The sequence below is a fragment of the Eulemur rufifrons genome, chromosome 14 (genome assembly GCF_041146395.1).
Source record: "Eulemur rufifrons isolate Redbay chromosome 14, OSU_ERuf_1, whole genome shotgun sequence".
Lineage (NCBI taxonomy): Eukaryota > Metazoa > Chordata > Mammalia > Primates > Lemuridae > Eulemur > Eulemur rufifrons.
The window spans coordinates 26,340,481-26,361,444 of NC_090996.1; the positions used below are offsets into that span (position 1 = coordinate 26,340,481).

At 41.6% G+C, this 20,964-nt stretch overlaps 1 non-coding gene and 1 pseudogene across 1 annotated transcript; one reads left to right on the forward strand and one right to left on the reverse strand.

The window, feature by feature from the left end:
- Positions 1-2,480: 2,480 nt before the first annotated feature.
- TRNAT-CGU (transfer RNA threonine (anticodon CGU)) lies at positions 2,481-2,552 on the reverse strand. Its single transcript has one exon. It is a non-coding gene; the product is annotated as a tRNA-Thr (tRNA).
- Positions 2,553-20,151: 17,599 nt separating this feature from the next.
- Positions 20,152-20,452, forward strand: LOC138394077 (dynein light chain 1, cytoplasmic-like; annotated as a pseudogene).
- Positions 20,453-20,964: the final 512 nt, after the last annotated feature.

Genomic DNA, 20,964 nt, shown 5'->3' on the forward strand with positions numbered 1-20,964 from the left:
TGTCTCTCTTTCCTCCCCGACCCCAGCAGCAGAGGCCTCCTTATCTTCCCTAAAATGTCTAAGGAGACCAGGGAGTGATTCTTCATAGAATAAAGACAGTCGACTTCAAGGTGACTTTCAGACATGCAAGTCATACACAACTTACAGAAATCGAAACATGGCTTTATATATTCATGAATACAAGTGGTTTAAATGAATACAAAAATGTCTTACTTATTCAGACCCATGATCAGCTTTACCCACTTAAATGTAAACAGAGCCTGAATTCAGAATTTTGCTCGTGAGTTTCTGGGGCAGCATGTGCCAAACTGGTTTTACAGCTCTGTGGCATCCCCAGATTCCAACCAGAGGTGAGGGTTTTCAGATTCCTGTGTAATCTTTCAGGCCTCAAGAGAAAAAACAAAACAGCAAGCACTTCTCCATACATGAATATACACCCTTAGATATTGTGTGTAATTTTTTTTTTTTGCATAAATGGTATCTACAGTATGTTATGTAAATTGTCCTTTTCTAAAGTACATTATACACCTGATGCAGAGGCGGGTGGGGTGGGGAGTGGAGAGGTGGAGAGTGGGGGGGAGTGAGACATGGGGGTGGGGGTGGATGAGAATGGGCTCTTTCCTAGGGTGATGTCACAGAGAAAGAGTGCTGCTTGACTCTTCAGATGGAGAGGAAAAGACAGGAAAATTTGGGTGGAGAACTCCACACTCTTCACAGATATTGGCCTACCTGTCCAGGAGCAGTGGTTTTTGTTTTGTTTTGGTTTGGTTTTTTTTTGGAGGAATATTTGGGGACATTTTTAATGAACAGGAACATAAGTGCTCTTTTGTGGCACTTTTTCAAAAAGGATGAATAGACGCTCCAGTGGAGAGAAGAAAACACTCAACATTTATCTGTCTTAATTCTGGATTGTTCTAATTTGCTTGTGTTCTAATAGGTTATCTTTGTGCTTGGGTGTGGGGTTTGGAGGTGATTCTGGGTTTAGAACGTGGCTTTAGAATATGGCGCTAGTTGGGTGGGTGGGGTGGTGGCTCTCAGAGTGAGGTCCAATATCCAGGTCCCTGAGGAACCTGTTAGAAATGCAAATGACCAGGCCCCAGCTCACAGCTGCTGAACCGGGGCGGCAATCTGTGTTTGGACAAGCCCTCCAGGGGATGCCCAGGCACGCTACATGGGTGAGAACCACTGCTGTAGGGCCGCGGAACTTGTCCCCGGTCACCCAGAGAGCCCGCTCGGGTCTGTCTTGCTCACTGAGCAACGCTCCGAGTCCAGTTCCACCGGGCACACGCTGGAAGACACGTCAATACTTTCTCCATGCCGGGAGGGGTCGCTCACGCCTGTAATCCTAGCACTCCGGGAGGCCGAGGCGGGAGGATCGCTTGAGCTATGAGTTCGAGACCAGCCTGAGCAAGAGCGAGACTCTGTCTCTACTAAAAATAGAAAAAATTAGCCAAGCGTGGTGGCACGCGCTTGTAGTCTCAGCTACTAGGGAGGCTGAGGCAGGAGGAGGGTCACGTGAGGCCAGGAGTTGGAGGCTGCAGTGAGCTACGGTGACGCCACTGCATTCTACCTAGGGCGACAGAATGAGACCCTGTCTCAAAAAACAAACAGAAACCCCCCAAACTTCCTCCAGTTATGAACTCGGGCTGATGCAGGTTTTAGGTCAAGCTGGTTTCAGATTCTGCCACACTGCGGGCCTGGAGGTCGTGGTCATTGCATTACAGCTTCAAAGGCCTTCACGCAGCCGCGCGGTGCATCCTTTGGTGACCCGTTGACCGCGGCCGCCGCCTCAGCATCTCGCGCGCCTGCAGGACGCCCACGCCGGCCGGACACCCGTTTTACAGAGGGACACACGGAGGCTCGGGGCGAGGAGTGCAGATTTTCACGTCAGAGTTGCTCCGAGTCTGCGCAGGGCCGCTCCCGGGACGGCGATGCCCACGGCGGGTTTCCGTTCAGCGAAGCCGGCCCGACGCCGCTGGCTCCGGGTGTGGGCTGGGTGTCAGACGGCGGCTCTCACTGGAGTGGGCAAAATTGGGTTGTAATGTTCAGAAAACTGGGAAGTGGCCCTGAAGCCAAGTGCCACCAGCTGCAGATCTTCCTGCCCGAAGGGAGCTGGGCCTCGCTGGGGCCTTGTCTGTAGGTGTCCCCTTCGCGCCTTCCAATTTGCGACCCCCGCCCACCGAGAGCCCACTTTCTTTCAGAGGACGGCGCGCCCTGGGGGTGGCAGCCGGGCGCCGAGCCCCGGGCGGGCCAAGGTGCTGCCCAGTCGCGCTGAGGCTGTACAACCCGGACTGTCACCTTCTGCGGGGGAGGGAGGGGAGTCTGAGCCCAAACCGAAAGAAAACAGTTGGCGTGATCTGCAATCCAGAGCAAAGGATCTAAATGCGGAGTTGGGGTGGCGTAGTCTGGTGATGACCGCTCTGGAAACGTGGTCTCCGCTTCCCAAAAAGTCTCCACCCTGCGGGGCAAAGGACAGCGTTAGGCACGGACGGGGTTCGAACCCGTGATCTTCGGTTTACGAGACCGACGCCTTACCACTTGGCCACCGCGCCTGCGTTAGAATGGCGGCCCCGAGAACCTCTATCCTGGCTCCGCTCCCGGGAGCTCGCCCCGCGGGCACGAGCGCGCGCTCGCCCGGCCCTCGCGCGGCCCCGCCCCCTCGTGGCGGCCGGCGAGGCGGGGCTCCCGCGAGCGCGCGCCGGCCGCTCCCGGCGGACTCGGGGTCTCGGGGCGTGGCCCGCGGGGTCCCCCCCGCCCCCGGGCGCGGCTGGGGCGGTGTCCCGGAGTCCCCGTCACGTGGTCTAGAGGCGTGTCTAGGTCTGGGGAGCTGGCGGGGCGCTTGCTCGCGTCGCGGGGTTGGGGGTTCGAATCCCGGCTCCGCCAGAGACTGAGCGACCTGGGGTGGCTCGTCTCAGAGCCTCAGTTTCCCCTCTAGAGCTGGGCACCCAGGAAGCCGAGGAATGGGGGAGGTTTTCGTTATTCGCCCGACTCCGGGGCTGCCTTGCATGGAGTACACGCTCAGCAAGGGTTATGGAATGAATGTGTAAGTTTTATAAAATAAAAATCCAAAAGTCCCTTCTTGCCCCTGGGGTGTGCCCTGTCCCGGGACCAGCAGCATCCCCTGGAATTTTGTTAGAAATGCAACTTCTCCGGCCCACCCCGACCCGCTGAGCCAGCAACTCCGGGGTGGAGCCCAGTCCTGGGGGATTTTACCAAACGTCCAGGTGATGCCGATTTTCCGGTAAGTCTGAGCCCCGCGGGTCTAGACAATTTACATGCACATTCATGTTTATAGATCCAAATGTGCCCTTTTATTTTTCTACAAGTGAAACTTTACCATTCTTTGCATTTTCATTTTTCATGAATTAATGTATGATGTGTGAGTTCTGTAGCATGTGGTATGTGATACAGTATAACCACAATTAATAGCATATATTATTTGATAAATATAACAATTTCTATTATTCATTAATGTGATGTGTAATATTTACAAAACGCTTTATAGTAAATTATATGTACTAAAGTATGTACTATCGTACCACAGTTGACTTCATCTGTTTCTGGGAGCTAGGCGTGGGGTTGTCTGCAGCTTCTTTGCTCACAGAACGTTCTGCTACCATTGTCTCTATCAGGTGCTACTGGTGATGCTGTAGAGTGTATAGGGATATATTAACAGTGTCCACAGGCCGGGCGTGGTGGCTCACGCCTGTAATCCTAGCACTCTGGGAGGCCGAGGCGGGTGGATTGCTCAAGGTCAGGAGTTCGAGACCAGCCTGAGCGAGACCCCGTCTCTACTAAAAATAGAAAGACATTATATGGACACCTAAAAATCTATATAGAAAAAATTAGCCGGGCATAGTGGCGCATGCCTGTAGTCCCAGCTACTCGGGAGGCTGAGGCAGTAGGATCGCTTAAGCCCAGGAGTTTGAGGTTGCTGTGAGCTAGGCTGACGCCACGGCACTCACTCTAGCCCGGGCAACAAAGTGAGACTCTGTCTCAACAAAAAAAAAAAAAAAAAAAAAAAAAAAAACAGTGTCCACAGCCCACCAGGCAGGTGTATAGGCAGATAGGAAACTGAAAAACACCCGGAAGTTGTGTTCACCAATGGCTTTAAATGTCAAAGTTGGGGCATCTGAGTGGAAAAGGCAGAGGGGCAGATTATCCTAGTTGGCAGACGACATTATCTTATATCTAGAGAAACCCAAAGACTCCACAAAAAACTATTAGAACTGATAAATTCAGTAAAGTTGCAGGATACAAAATCAATATACAAAAAATCAGTAGCATTTCTATATGGCAACAGTAAACAATCTGGAAGAGAAACCCCCATGTACAATAGCTACAAATAAAATACCTAGGAATAAACCTAACCAAAGAAGTGAAAGCTCTCTATAATGAAAGCTAGAAAATATTGATGAGAGAACTTATCTTTGACAAAGGTGCCAAGAACATACAGTGGGGAAAGGACAGTCTCTTTAATAAATGGTGCTGGGAAAACTGGATATCCATATGCAGAAGAATGAAACCAGACCCTTATCTCTTGCCATATACAAAAATCAAAATGGATTAAAGACTTAAATCTAAGGCCTGAAACTATGAAACTACTAAAAGAAAACATTGGGGAAATGCTTCAGGACTTCAGGGCAAGGACTTCTTGAGCAATACCCTCAAAACAGGCAACCCAAGCAAAACTGGACAAATGGGATCACAGTAAGCTAAAAAGCTTCTGCACAGCAAAGGAAACAGTCAACAAAGGGAAGAGACAACCCCCAGAATGGGAGAAAATATTTGCAAACTCCTCATCTGACAAGGGTTTAATAACTAGAATATATAAGGAGCTCCAACAACTCAATAGTGAAAAATTAAATAATCCAATTAAAAATGGGCAAAGGATCTGAATAGACATTTCTCAGAAGAAGACATACAAATGGCCAACACGTATATGAAAAATGCTCAACATCATTAGTCATCATAGAAATGCAAAATTACAATGAGATGTCATCTTACCCCAGTTCAAATGGCTTTTATCAAAAAGGCAGTAACAACTGCTGGTGAGAATGTGGAGAAACGGGAATGCTAGTACACTGTTGGTGGGAATGTGAATTAGTGCAACCACTATGGAAAACAGTATGGAGGTTCCTCAAAAAACTAAAAATAAATCTGCCATATTACCCAGCAATCCCACTGCTGGGTATATACCCAACATAGGGGAAATCAGTATATTGAAAAGATATCTGCATGTTTATTGTAGCACTATTCATAGTAGCCAAGATTTGGAATCAACCTGTCAATGGAAAAGAACCCAAACTCTGTAAAATAATTTAAAGAGGTTTATTCGGAGGTGGATACGTGCAACCCTGGCCCGGAGAGCCACACCCAAGAAGGCTTGAGCAAGTGGTCTCACTGTGGTTGGGTTACGGTTTGGTTTTATGCCTTTCAGGGAGAACAGGAATTACATGTAAAGTCATCAATCAATACATGGAAGGCATACATTGGTTTGGCCTGAAAAGGCAGGACATCTCAAAGCGGGGCATCACAGGTTATAGGTGGGTTTAAAGATTCTTTTATTTGTAATTGGTTAAAGAAATGAAGCTCTGTGTAAAGGCTTGGAATGGCTTAAGATAAGGACTCAAGTGATCTGTTAAGTCAGTTGATGACCAGCCGCTGTGATTTGAGCTTTGTCTTGCACAGCCTTAGGCCTGTTAATAACTTGTAAAGGATGTCTCCAAGAAGGGATGGGGGCATGATGAGGCATGCCTGACCTCCCTTCTCATGGCCGGCAACTCAGCTTTCTGGGGTCCCCTTGGCTAAGGGGGGGGCGGTCTATTCAGTCAGCTGGGGGGTTTAAGATTTCATTTTAGTTCAGCAACTTAAGTGTCCATCAATGGATGAATGGATAAAGAAAGTGTACTTATACATAAAGGAATATTATATAGCCACAAAAAAGAATGGAACCCTGCCATTTGCAGCAACGTGGATGGAACTGGAGAACCTTATGAAGTGAAATAGGACAAGCACAGAAAGAAATCTCACATGTTCTCACTCACATGTGGGAGCTAAATATTAAAAACAATTGATTTCATGGAGACAGAGAGTAGAGTGATGGTTACCAGAGGCTGGGAAGGGTAGCAGGAAGTGGGAGGATAAAGTGGAGATGGGGTGCAAAAATACAGGTAGATAGTTGGATATAATGAACAATATTTGATAATAAGGTGACTATAATCAACAATAAGTTAGGGTAGGTCTTTCTCCACTCGTGGGCACTGACCCACTCCACTCTCTGGAACGTATTTCCACCTTGTGTAGCTTCCTTTTTACTTCATTCTTTTATGTGATAAACTGTTTGTGTAAAAAAAAATAAGTTAGGGCATACTTTAAAATAACTAAAAGAGTAGAATTGGGTTGTTCCTAACACAAAGAAATGTTCAATGCCTGAGATGGTAGATACCCCAATTACCTTGATTTGATTAATTCACATTGTTTGCCTGTATCAAACATCACACGTACCCTATAGAGATATACAACTACTATGTACCCATAATAATTAAAAAGAAAAAAGAAAAAAAAAAGGCACAGACATTTTCCCTCCAGGTGCTGGGCCTTGAACCCTGAGGCCTTGCACCTGGAGTGCTCGAGTTGGAAATGCAAACCTCATAGCAGCTCCCTTAAACAAACAAACAAAGAAATTAGAGAACGTTTTCAGAATTAAAACATGCATTCCTGAGCGTTGCTTCCGACTAGCGGATGATCATATTGGCTCCACTGTCCCCCTCCTTTTTTTGGGTGTTCATTGAGTTGTTGGAAATACTATGCAGAAGTGACAGGGGCTTATAAAGAGTGAAAAGAAATTAGCAAATGAGGGAAAATCACATGGAGGCTGAGCCCACAACTAACCAGCAGGTAGAATGGAAATTGGACTTTAACAGGTACTTTTTCCAGCTGCGTCTTCGTCTTCAGAGGGAAGGGAGGGAGTTGCACGATTCGGGGGTACCGGGCACGTGGAAAGGGGTATGTGCACTTTGATGGGCAGGAAGGAGCCCTGGGTAGCCCACGTGGTCTGGGGGAGGGCCCCCTCACCACCTGTAGCCCTAAATCAGAGAAGACAGGTGGCAGGTGCTGGGCAGGAGGAGCCTATTTATCTGACAGGTGTAGCGAAGCCCTGAGAGGCCACGGGTCACGGGCACTTGGGTGGTGGATCTGTCTGTCCTGGCTCGGCATCTTAGAGCGGTGCCAGCACAAGGTAGGTCCTCAGTATGGATTCAACATGTGGGGCTCCGTTCCATGTGGTCCGGAGGCTCTCCTTGGCCGGGGTGCTCCAACGCCGTCCTGGTACTGAACTTCTAGCAAACGTTTCGCTAATCAAGCCAAAACCTTTAATTTCTCGGTAATCAGGAATTATCCACTGTTTGCCCCAACTGAAAAACTTAAATCAGCAAACATTTCCTGTGCCTTATCCTTCCAGGGTCCCTGGGGTGGGAGTGGGGGATTGGGGGTCCTGATGGTGCACAAATGTGACCTGATCCCAGGCCTCCTAAATGCTAGTGTGAGAAACCAGAGTCGGCTGAAGCAGATGGTGCTTTGAAGGGTCTGGGAAGGCGACATTTTAAGTGAGAGTATGCCAGAATCCATCTGGTGACAAAGCCGGGTGACATGATGGATTGCTTTTGATCTTTTTGTTTCATCTGTGTAAATAAGTTGCCTACATCTGAATAATTTATAACCACCTGCATTTCCTTTGTGTTGAAACTTATGCACTCTTATCTATTTTAGAAAAAAAATAGCGTTTTTAATCATTTTTTCTGTACCTGTCTCCAAAGTAACAATTTTTTTTTGTTGTTGTTGTTTTTTGTGGAGACAGGGTTTTGGTATGCTGCCCAGGCTGGTCTCAAACTCCTGACCTCGAGTGATCCTCCCGCCTCAGCTTCCCAAACTGCTGGGATTACGGACATGAACCACTGCGCCCAGCCAAGGTAGGAATTCTTAACCTGGGCTCATTGCACTCAAGCCCAGGAAATCTGTAAATTCCCCCAAAGTGTACATATACAGTGTGTGAGTATTTTTCTGGAAAAGGAATGTCACGATTTTTTATGAGGTTTTCACAAAGGCCTCCTGAAGGTCTTAGAAGCTTGCAAACATTTTTACTTCCCCCCTCCTCTCCTGATGGTACGTGATTCACCCAATCCCTGCAGAGACGCAGTATCTGTCTAAAGTGCTTTAACCGTCACCGGGGTTGCTTGAAAAATTCCTTCCAACCAATTCAATGACAATGTCTCTAAGACACTCTCCCCTTCAGGGATGACCCAGGGATGACTCCCCTTCAGCCAGCTCCCCTCGCCTCTGCCTGCAGCCCTGCACAGAGCAAGGCTATGCAACAAAGGCTCTCCCCGGCTTGGGAGGGGCTTGCACCTGCAGGATCTCAGTTAAACCTTGGCAATTCTCACTAGACCACGAGCTGGCCCACCTGCAGATCTCATTAAAATGCAGACTGCGACTCAGCAGGTCTGGGCTGAGCCCAAGGGTCTGCATGTCTTACCTCCCAGGTATGCTGCTGCAGCTGCTTCGGGACCTCACTTTGAGTACCAGTGCTTTAAAGTATTCTTGGAGAAATTCATTTGCTTGCTGAACGGGAAGGAAAAAAAAAAAAAAAGAAAAAACCTCAGGCTTGGATATTTAGGTCATCTGAGGTAATGACTGCAGGCTTTCTATTTAATACTAATACCTTAAATAAAGACTTTACCTAAAGACTCCAAGCTTAGCTACTCTCAGCATCCCAGCTCATTAAGGTGGGGGCTTTGCCTTGTTAACTGGTGGTCAGTTTAGATCCCAGAACCAGCTGGGTGGAGAGCAGAGAACACCGCCCCTCGTTTCATTGCTGTTGTGATAAATTCCGTGATTTAGAGCAGTCTGGGCACCTCAAGTGCTTGGCAGGGCCAGGCAGGTTACGTAACAAACCTGTGAATCAGGCAGGTGTAGGACACAAGAGTGAGGCACCTGGGGCCAGGTGATGCTATGCTAATTATAGTCCCATCAGAAATACACAAGTTCCAGTTACTTTGCATCTGTCACATCCTGTATTTTTAATTTTAGCCAAGCTAGTGGGCGTGTGGGCGTATCTTATTGTTTTAACTTGTATTTCTCTGATAGCTAATGATGTTAAACACCTTTTCATGTGCTGGTTAGCCATTTGTTACATCTTTTGCTAAGTTTCTACTCAAATCTTTTACCCATTTTTATAGCTTGTTTGTCATCTTATTGTTGAATCCTCAGTGTTCTTTGTATATTCTAGATACACGGTTTTTGTCAGGTGTATGTGCTGTGAATATTTCCTCCCAATCTGTGCTTGCCTTTTCATTTTCTTAATGGTGTGTTTTGAAATACAAAAGTTTTTAATTTTGATGAAGACCAATTTATTAATTTTTTTTCTCTTCATGCTTTTTGTGTCCTGTGTCTAAGTCTATGATCCATTTTGAATTAATTTGTGTGCATGGTGTGAGGTAAAGCTTAATGTGCATTTTTTCCCCATAGGCATATCTAGTTGCTCCGGCACCATTCGTTGAAACAATACCCTTTTCCCATTGAGCTGTCTTGGTACCTCTGTTAAAATTCAATTGACTGTATCTGTGTGGTCCTATTGCTGGACTTTTGGGCACTATTTATCTGTATGTCCATCTTTGCGCCATTTACCACAATCTTGATTATTGTATATTTATGGTGGGTACTGAAATTAAGTATTGTAAATCCTCCCACTTTGTTCTTTTACACAATTGTTTTGCCTATCCTAGGTCTTTTGCATTTCCATGTAATTCTTAGACTCATCTTGTCAGTTTCTATAAAAAGCCTGCTGGGATTTTGATTAGCACTGCATCGAATCTATAGATGAACTTGTGGGAAATTGATGATTTAGCAATATCGAGTCTTCCCACCCATGGATATTATATGTCATTTCCTAATTGTTGATGACACCTACGAATCTCTTATTCTAAGTTCATTTCTTTGGAATTAAGTGAGTTTGCCATGATGTTCAGTGGAAGAAAGGCTGGGATGATTGTGGTAGCTGTATTCGCCCACCTCCTTTTCATACTCCGTCCGAGCAAAAATCCCCACCGCACGTGGGAATGGAGCCGGCGCCTGCAGAATGCAGCAGGGTGTGTTGCCTGTATAATTCAAAGATCTTCCAGCTCGGAAAGAGAGGTGATGATTACTTTTTAACACAGTTAACACATAATGGCAACCATACATGCGATGTTGTAAAGACAAAAAGTAAATTTTTCTGCAGAGAAATTACCGTCGTACAGGATGCCCTGGTATCACCTCAGCAAATCAATCTTTGAACCTCTCTAACCTTGGAAAATATCTGTTTAAATCGGTTCATTCCAGAGCCAGAACAAGATCAAGTTGGCAGCTATGAATAATAACAAGTTTTGTTCTTTTTTCCTTTTTCCTTTTTTTTTTCTTTCTTCTTCTTCTTCTTTTTTTTTTTTCTTTTAAGATAAGCTTTAAAAAGGTCAACCAGATTATCTGACGTACAACATTAGCATGCAGAGTTGACAGCGGGTTATATGTATAAGAAGCAGACAGTAACAGGGAAAAAATTGCTATTTCTCTTATTATTCGTCCTGCATGTAGCAGAGGCCTCCCTCCCTCCCTCCTCCTCCTCCTTTTCAAGGTTGGCCATTATCATGAGTTTATTTTGTATCATTACATATCTTTTTCTTTGCTTTTGTGTTGATATATATTTGCCCATAGGAAATATAGTTAGTGTTTTGGGTAGGTGGGATTTCTCCTCACAAATGGTATCATATTGTACATGTTTTTTCTTTTCCTTTTTTTTTTTTTTTTTTTTTTTTTACATGTCTTTTATTCTACAAAGCTTTGGAGGTCCAGCCACATTCCCTGTGGCTCTAGCTCATAGGGAATCTGCAGAGTTCTAACCCACTAGGTGACTGTAGCACAGTTTTAATAATTCCCCTATTGCTGGCCACCTAGGTAGTTTCCAGGTTTTCTTCATTATAAATAGTTTCTCTCGCATCTTTGCACATGCCTCCCTGTGCACACGTGTGGAGGGTTCTTGGACATAGATATCAGGGCCTGTTGCTTTCCTAAAATAATCCAACTTCTCTGTTGGATTTTTACCAGCCTTAAGCAACAGTTCTGCAAATATCTGCTTCCCGGTGGGTAAGCTGGCCATCGGTCCCACTGGGCTACAGGAGTGATATTAGCTGTGGCTTACATCTCTCTTTGTAGCTCTGTGTGGGGTTGATTGGGAAAAGATAGAAATAACCAGTCCCATCCTTGGTGTGACAATGTGGTCAAAGTATACGCAGCTGCTTGAGACATGTGTTATGGGTTTGAGTGTACTGGTATCAACCCAGACAGATTCCTTTGGTTCTTTTTAGTATTATGAACTTGTAAGAAACAATATGTAAATGTCCAAAATTGGTTCTTTCACGTATATTGCCACTTTTTACAAAGTAGTATGAGAATCTCACATGAATGATAGATGGCACATGTTTCTCAATACAGGAAAGAATTTATTTTTTAATGTTTATTAATATCATATGATATTAAAAAATGCAGACCTTTACCCATATTATCCAGGAAGTTATTCTGATAGATGGATGGTGACGTTTTCCTAGCCCTTGTATTTTAAGATCACTGGTACATAAATGACACTTGATCCTCCGAGTTGTGAATTTTTTTGACCAAAACAGAGTTTTGGTGAATTTATGCCTGCTCTTGGGCCATCTTCCACACACACACTCTAGCAGTAGCTGTGTGGTTAAGGATGGGGATATATGTTATGAAGTTTAAAGTGACTTTTTAAAAATGTCATCTCCTGTCATCAGACACCAATTATCATCTCCCCGGCTTTCGGTGTGGGAGGTGATTATTCCCAGGGCTGTTCTTGGCAACTTGAAAAGATAAATGGGTGGAGGGAAACGAGAGCAAATGTGATGAGGAATTTACTTACTGAGCTGCGCAAGCCTTCTGCGGCTTTGCTTTAGTGCTCTGAAACTGTTAACGTGTGTGTAAAACTCGGGTATAAAAATGTTGAACATGAAATGTGACCTTTTCCTTCTTCCTTGTTCCATTCTAATGGACTCATTAGAATTTCTCGATGGAAACATGAATAAGATTTTACTGGAAACATTTTTGTTGTTCTTTTTCACAGTAGTTAAAACGCTGTCATTGTGTCGTCTTGTGACACTGTCTCTCGCCATAGCTGCTTGTTGGATGCGAGCTTATTGCCTGGAAGTCTGAACGGTTTTTCTCTGGTGTTTACCTCTGTGTTTGCCAGTTGTTATGGTATATTAGTGAGCACCATTTAATCGTATGCTGTCTTCAAAAATAACACAAGGAAAAACATTTAGAGAAAGTACAAACACTACAGCCAGACCTCATTGTATTTCAAATAAAAGGCACTAATTCCATCCAAGTAAAAGCACCTGTAGACAGCCGGGTGGTTTCTTTTTTCTTTTGAATTGAGTTGATTATTTCTTCGTGCTCTTCTGTAATCCTTCTCTTGCATTCCCCAACAACCACCATTCTGCTTTCTATATGTTAGATTGCATATCCCAGAATTCTATATAAATAGAATCCAACAGTATATGCTTTTTTTTTTCCCCCGTTGGCTACTTTTGTTCGGCGTAATTATTCTGAGACTCATCCATATTGTACATTATTGTGTGCCAAGAATTCATTCCTTATTGTTCCTGAGTGGTGTGGACATTTGAGTTGTTTCTAGTTTGGAGCTATTGCAAATAAAACTACTGTGGACATTTGTGTACAAAACTGTGAAGGGACATGTGTTTTCATTGCTTTTAGGTAGATATATAGGAGTGGAATCCATGAATCATACGTTTATCTCTTTAAGAAATTGGGGCCGGGCGCGGTGGCTCACGCCTCTAATCCTAGCACCCTGGGAGGCCGAGACGGGTGGATCGCTGGAGGTCAGGAGTTCGAGACCAGCCTGAGCAAGAGCGAGACCCCATCTCTACTAAAAATAGAAAGAAATTATATGGACAACTAAAATATATATATACAAAAAATTAGCTGGGCATGGTGGCGCATGCCTGTAGTCCCAGCTACTCGGGAGGCTGAGGCAGTAGGATCGCTTAAGCCCAGGAGTTTGAGGTTGCTGTGAGCTAGGCTGACGCCACGGCACTCTCTCTAGCCCGGGCAACAGAGTGAGACTCTGTCTCAAAAAAAAAAAAAAAAAAATTGGCAAAAAACCAAAAAAAAAAAAAAAAAGGAAAGAAAACTGTTTTCCAAAGTGATTGTACTATTTTACATTCCCACCAGCAGTGTGGGAGAGTTCCAGTTCCTCTACATCCTTGCCAACACTTGGTATGGTCAATCTTTTAGTCATTCTAATAGGCATGTAGTAGTATCTCTTTGTGGTTTATAGTTTGCACTTCTCTAATGACTAAGATGTTGAACATTTTTCGTGTTTATTTGCTGTTCATTTATCTTCGTTGGTGTGAAGAATCTGTTCAAAGCCTTTATGCATTTTTATTGGGTTGGTTCTTTATTGAATTTTAAGAATTCCTGATATATTCTGGATATAAATCCTTTATCAGATATATGATTTCCAAATATTCGGTCCCAGTCTGTGGCCCTTTTCAATCTCTTAACAGTGTCCTTTCAAGAGCAGAAGTTTTAAATTTTGATAAAATCCAATTTATCAATTTGTTCTTTTATGGATCTCTAAAAAATTATACCTAGAAATCCTTGCCTACCTCAAAGTCATACAGGTGTTTTCCTCTGGCAGTTTTATAGTTTTAGATTTTATATTTAGGTCAATGATCCATTCGGAATTAATTTTGTATATGATGTGAGCTATGGATTGAAGTTCACTTTTCATTTGTTCCAGTGTCTTTTGTTGAAAAGACCATCTTGAATTGGTTCCCCACTGAATTGCCTTTGCACCTTTGTCAAAAATAAGTTGATTGTATATGTGTGGGTCTCTTTTTGGACTCTATTTTATCCATTGATCTATTTGTCTATCTTTACTGTCTTAATTAATGTAGCTTTATAGTAAGTCTTGAAATCAGGTAGCATTAGTCTTCCAAATTTGTTTCTCTTTTTGACTGTTCTAATTCCTTAGTATTGCCATATGATTTTAGACTCTGGTAACAATGTCTACAAAAAGCCTGCTGGCATTTCAGTCAAAATGGCATTAGATCGAGTTGGGGAGAATTGAAATATTGACAATATTGAGTCTTCCAATCCATGTACATGATATGTCTCTTGATTTATTTGTGTCTTCTTTAATTTCTCTCAACAGTATTTTGTAGTTCAGATCTTTCACATCTTTTGTCAATTTATCCCCATATATTTCATATTTTTGATGCTATAGTAAATGATAGTGTTTTTAAACTTCCAATTCCTGATTGTCCATTGAGAAATACAATCAACTCTTGTATGTTGATCTAATATTCTGCAGCCTTGCTAAAGTCACTTACTAGTTTTGCTGTACATTCCTTTGAATTTCTACATAGAAAATCATGTCTGTGAATGACAGTTTACTTCTTCCTTTCCAATGTGAATGCTAATTTGCTTTATTTACTGGAACTTCCAATATAATGTTGAGAAATGTTGAGAAAGGACATGCTTGTCTTGTTTCTGATCTTAAGGAGAAAACATTCAGTCTTTCAATATTAAGTGTGATGTTTGCTGTGGGTTTGTTATAGATGCCCTTCATTAGATTGAGGAGTTCCTTTCCATTCCTGCTTTGTGGAGGGATTTAAGAAAAAAAGTTACGATTGGATGTTAGGTTTTTTCAAATGCTTTTCCTATGTATTGAGATGCTTATGGTTTTTAGTGTTTTGAGTTGAATATGATGAATTACATTGATTTTTCAAATGTTAAACCAAGCCTACATTCTTGGGGTAAACCTCATTTAGTCAGGTTTTTATTAACTTTCAGATTTGCTAAAAACTTATTAAGGAATTTTACATGTTCATGGAGAATACTGGTCAGTAATTTACTTTTCTAGTACTTTAATGTCTTTGGTTCTAGGGTAATGTTGGCATCATCGAATAAGTGGGAAATAGCACCTTGTTTTCAATTTTCTGGAGGATTTTGTATAGCTGGTATTATTCATCAGGAAAGTCATGTGGGTCTGGGCTTTTCCTTGTGGACAGGTTTTATACTATTAGTTCAATTTCTTTCACGTATATAGGACTAATCAGGTTACCTGTTTCTTAAGTGAGCTTTCGTATTTTGTATCTTTCAAAGAAATTGTTTCATCTAAGGGTTGTTGAATTTTTTGACAAAGTTTTTCATAATATTGCTTTATTATCCATTTCGTATTTGTAGAATCTGTAATAATGTCACCTTTCTCATTCCTGATATTGGTAATTTGTGTCCTTTCTCCTTCTCTTACTGATTTATCTGGTAGAAGTTTATCAACTTCATTGATACTCTCCAGAAACCTGCTTTTAATTCCATTGATTTTTCCCAATTGTTTTTCTGTTTTCTATTTCATTGATTTATTCTCTCACCTTTATTATTTCCTGTCTCCTACTTACTTTAGGTTTCATTTGCTTTTTTTTTTTTTAAGGTGGAAACTGAGGCCATTTATGGGAGACTTTCTTATTTTCTAATATAGACATTTAGTGCTATAAGTTTCTCTTCATGTACTGCATTAGCATATCACACCTTTTGATATATTGTTTATATTTTTCATTCAGTTAAAAATACTTTATTTTCTCTTTTGACTCATTCTTTGACTCATAGGTTACTCAGAAGTGTGCTATTTAGTTTCCAAATATTTAGGGATTTTTCCATGGATCTTTCTTTTATTCATTCCTAAATAATTCCATGTTGGTCAGAGAAGATATTTTGTGTGACTTTAATACTTTAACATTTATTGAGACTTGTTTTATGTCCCAGGATTTGGTCTCCTTGGTAAATGTTTCATGTGCCTTTGAAAAAAATGCAGATTCTGCTGTTATGGAGGGAAAATAAATGTCATATAAATGTCAGTAAGTTCAAATGAGTTGCTAGTATTGTTTACACTTTCTTTTTATCCTTAATGATTGTTGACTTGTTCTATCAATTACTGAAAAAGGGTATTGAAATCTTTGACTATAATTGTGGCTTTTCTATTTCTCCTTGAAGCTCTATAATTTTTTACTTTATGTAGTTTGAATCTTTTTGTAGGTGTCTAAACATTTAGAATTCTTTCATCTTCTGGACCAATTTATCATTATGAAATGACATTCTATCTATGATAACATTGATTGCTAGGAAATCTCTGAAATTTTGTCTGATATAAATATAACCATTCCACCAAATGATTAGTAATTAGCATTGTATACTTTGTTAACCTGTACCTGTGTTCATATTTGAAGTGTGTTTCTTATAGGCAGCATAAAGTTGGGTTTTGCTTGTTTTTATGCATTCTGAAAATCTCTGCCTATTAATTGGGTTATTTAGACCATTTAAACTTAATGAAACTGTTGATGTGGTTAGGTTTAAATTTATCATCTTGCTATTTATTTTCTATTTTTATTATCTGTTTTTGTTCCCATTTCTTTCTTTGAATTCGTTGAGTTTTTATGGTTCCATTTATCCCTTTGCTTGCCTTATTAGCTATAACTTTTGTTAGTTCAGTGTTTGCTTCATAATTCATTTATATATGTATCTTATTATATACTTAATATCTTCTGTTAAGTAATATTGTACCAATTCACATATAAACACTTTATAATAGTATACTCCTATTCACTCCTCTGAACTTTATGGTATTGTTGTCATGCATTTTACTTTTACATAGGTTATAAATCTTTGTTAACAATAAAACATTGTTGTTATTTTTGTTTAAACTGTCAGTTACCTTTTAAGAAAATTTGAACAGTAAGAAAAACTGTTACATACTTTAAGAGCACCAGAAATGGTAACTACATAATTCCTTTATGTAGATACAGACTTCGATCTGGTGTCATTTTCCTTCTGTCTGAAGGAATTTCTTTAACATTTCTTTTTGTTAAGAGTCTACTATGATGAATTGTTTTATCTTTTGTATATCTGAGAGAGTCTTACTTTCATTTTTGAAAGGTAAAGGTAATACCACACTTTATCCATTCATGTGTTTATGGACATCTGGGTCATTTCCACTTTTTGGGTATTGTGAATAATGCTGCAGTGAACATTGATGTACAAGTTGTGCGTGGGCATGTGTTTTTAATCTTCTTGGATAGATATGTAGGAGTGGAATTGCTGGGTCATATGGCAAACCTATGTTTAACGCTTTAAGGAACTGCCATATTGTTTTCCAAAACAGCCACAGGAGTTTACATGTATGAACTACCAGCAGGTATGTGGGTTCCAGTTTCTCCACATCTTTGCTAACGCTTGTTATTATCTATTTTTTTAATTATAGCCATTCTATTGCTGTAACATGGTATCTCATGTGGTTTTGATTTGTATTGGTCTGATATTGATCATCATTTTATGAACTTATTGGCCATTTGTATCTCTTCTTTGGAGAAATGACTATTCATATTCTTGATCCTTTTAAAATCAGGTTGTCTTTTTATTATTCAGTTGTAATAGTCCTTTATATACATTTTCAGTACAAGTTCCTTATCAGATACTTGATTTGCAAAATTTTTCTCCTGTTTTGTGGGTTGTCTTGTAACTTTCTGGACAGTGTTCTTTGGAGCACAGAAATTTTAACCTTGAGTCCAATTAATTTTTTTCTTTTATTGTTTATACTTCTGGTGTCATATATAAGAAGGTTTCACCTAAGCCAAGGTAACAAAGACTCTCTATTATCTTCTACAAATTTTATAGTTTTAGCTCTTTCAGTTTGATCTATTTTGAGTTAATTTTTTTATATGGCATGAGGTAGGGGGTCCAAATTCATTCTTCCGCATGTGGATATCCAGTTGTCTCAGCACTGTTGAAAAGACTATTCTTTCCCTCCACTGAATTGTTTTGGCACTTTCATGAAAAATCAATTGACCATAAAGATGAGAGTTTATCTCTGGACTCTCACTCTTATTTTGTTGATCTATATGTCTCTTCTTAGGCCAGTACCACACTTTGATTACTGAAGCTTTGCAGTAAGGTTTGAAATTGAGAAACGTTAAGTCCTCCAACTTTGTTCTTTTTTTTCCAAGATCGTTTTGGCTACTCCAGGTCCCTTGAATTTGTAATACACATGCGTTTTAGGATCAGCTTGCCCATTTCGGCAAAGAAGCCAGCTGGGATTTTGATAGGGAGTGTGTTTAACCTGTAGGTCAGTTTGGGGGAATATTGCCATGTTAACAATATTAAGTCTTCTGATCCATGAACATGCGATGTCTCTCCATTTATTTGTTCTTTAATTTCTTTCAGAAACATTTTATAGTTTTCAGAGTATAAGTCTTGTACTTTTGTTAAATTTATTCCTAAGTATTTTATTCTTTGATGTTATTGCAAATCATTTTCTTAATTCCATTTGTTTTATTCATTGCTACCATATAGAAATGAGATTGAGTTTTGCATCCTGTGACATTAATGAACTAATTTATTAGTTCTAATAGATTTTTAGGGAATTCCTTAGGATTCTCTCTATATAAGATAATGTCACCTGCAAACAGAGATTGTTTTATTCCTTCCTTTCCAATCTGGATGCCTTTTCTTTCTTACATAATTGTTCTGAGTAGAAACTCTAGTACAACGTAGAATGGAAGTTGCAAGAGTGGACATCCTTATTTTTTCCTGATCATCAGAGACAAGCATTTTGGTCTTTAACCGGTAAGTACAATGTTAGCTCTGGGTTTTGTGTAGATGATCTTTATGAGGTGAGAAAGTTCCCTCCTATTTCATCTATTTGTTGGCGCTGTGTGATAGGAGTGGGGACAAGGGCTAAGTAGCATTTGGTCGTAGCACCTTTGGTATCCCTATTGCAGGTTCTGTATCTCTAGTGAATTTGATGGTGTTTTGATCAACTTTCCAAATTGCTTAACAAATATCATTTAAGTGAAGAAAATAGGTTATTCGTTTAAACAGTGTTGTAGACCTTTTCTAGTGCTTAAAGAAGTATTGCAACAGAACCGTCGTAGCCCTTTAGTCTGGTGAACTTTAAGTGCAGATGAGCTTTGTGATTCTGTTTAGTGTGACTGGGGAGGGGTTCTCTCCAGCTATGGGTGACAAAACACATCAAAGGTCAAAGGCCTTTATCTGAATCTCTGATGAGAAACACTATCAACCTGAATAAAATCGCCTCCTCGTTATCAAATTCCAGCTTTGGACGGGATGGTGCCAGCATTCGAATCGTCCGGGTTTCAGATGCTTTTGGCAAGTCTGCTGTACAGGCACCGGCAGCAGGAGTACACCGTGGGGCTGTCATCGCAGGACAGATTTGCCAGTGGATGGTCCAGACGCAATCGTACCCAACGAAAAGGGCATTCAGAAAGCTGATGAGCATCCTTGTTTCTTGTCTGATTAGACAATGCGGGTTTATTAACTTGTCATCATAAAAATTAACATTAAAGATAGGATATGAATATGAAGTTTCTTCCTGCAACTTAAATATCTGTCAGAATGAGAAGCGAGGGGGAATGGTCTTGGTGTGACCTGGGACACCTTCAGGTTTATGTGATGGCATAAAATTGTTGGTGACACATTATGTACATCTGTCCTGAAATTAGTCTTCTCTTGGTTTAATGCTGGTGTTTCACTGCAAGGTGGACTAGGTATCATTCATTCGCAGTCATCACTAAGTGTCTGGATGTGTCTGTGCTTACAGATGCTTTGGTACTCACCTTCACTTGCTGTAGAGGATTACAAAGATGCAAAGTGGTGACCTTGCCTAATATCCGAAAACCTTTCTAAGCCTCTGTGTTACCCAAAGAAAACAATTACCCACAGAAGATTCTAAAGCCCTTTAAAGATGGGATCCTTGTGTGACCAGCTTCCTTGTACCTTTCCAGACTGAATTCTTGGCATTACCTTCGATGATTCTGTCCTGTAGCCAAACTCCAGCATCTAGCCCGCTGACTAGCACATAGTACTAGGGGCTCAATCAAAATTTTTCCTGTTTTTCGTATGTGTCATGGCTTTGGGTGGCCACGGCAGCTCTGCTGGGCCTGAGCCCTGCTAGCACCTCCTCCAGGAGACCGTTGCAGCCCGCCAGCCCCTGCTCCATGGGAAACCATGTGTGACCGAAAGGCTGTGATCAAAAACGCGGACATGCTAGAAAGATGCAACAGGACTTGGTGGAGTGTGCTGCTCAGATGTTGGAGAAATAGAACATAGAAGAGGACGCTGTGGCCCATGTCAGGGAGTCTGACAAGAAGTCCAGTCCTATCTGGCATTGCATTGCATTGCATTGCATTGCATTGCATTGCATTGCATTGTGGGGAGGAACCTCAGTAGTTATGTGACCCATGAAGCCAAGCACTTCATCTTTTTCCTCCTGGGCTAAGTGGCCATTCTTCTGTTTAAATCTGATTAAAAACGTGGACTGTGCCACACACACAGGAATCTGTCTATATACAAGGACTGCAGCCTAAATTCCAAATACCAGAGACTGAAGGTTTCAGCCCTGCTAAGGGAACACATTGATCTCTGAACCTCTATTGTGTTTTGCACAGGGCAGTCTGTACTAGTTTGTTGTGGTTTTAAAACAATTAGCAAAACTTAGCTTTCATTTGTATTTCTTTTTTTTTTTTTTTTTTTTTGAGACAGAGTCTCATTCTGTCACCTTGGCTAGCATGCAGGAGCATCATCATAGCTCACGGCAACCTCAAACTCCTGGGCTCAAGTGATTCTCCTGCCTCAGCCTCTCGAGTAGCTGGGACTATTAGGTGCAAGACAACTCCCCGCTAATGTTTCTATTTTTAGTAGAGACAGGGTCTCACTCTTGCTCAGGCTGGTCCTGAACTCCTGACCTCAGGCGATCCTCCCGCCTCAGCCTCCCAGAATGGTGGGATTACAGGCATGAGCCACCATGCCTGGCCCATTTGT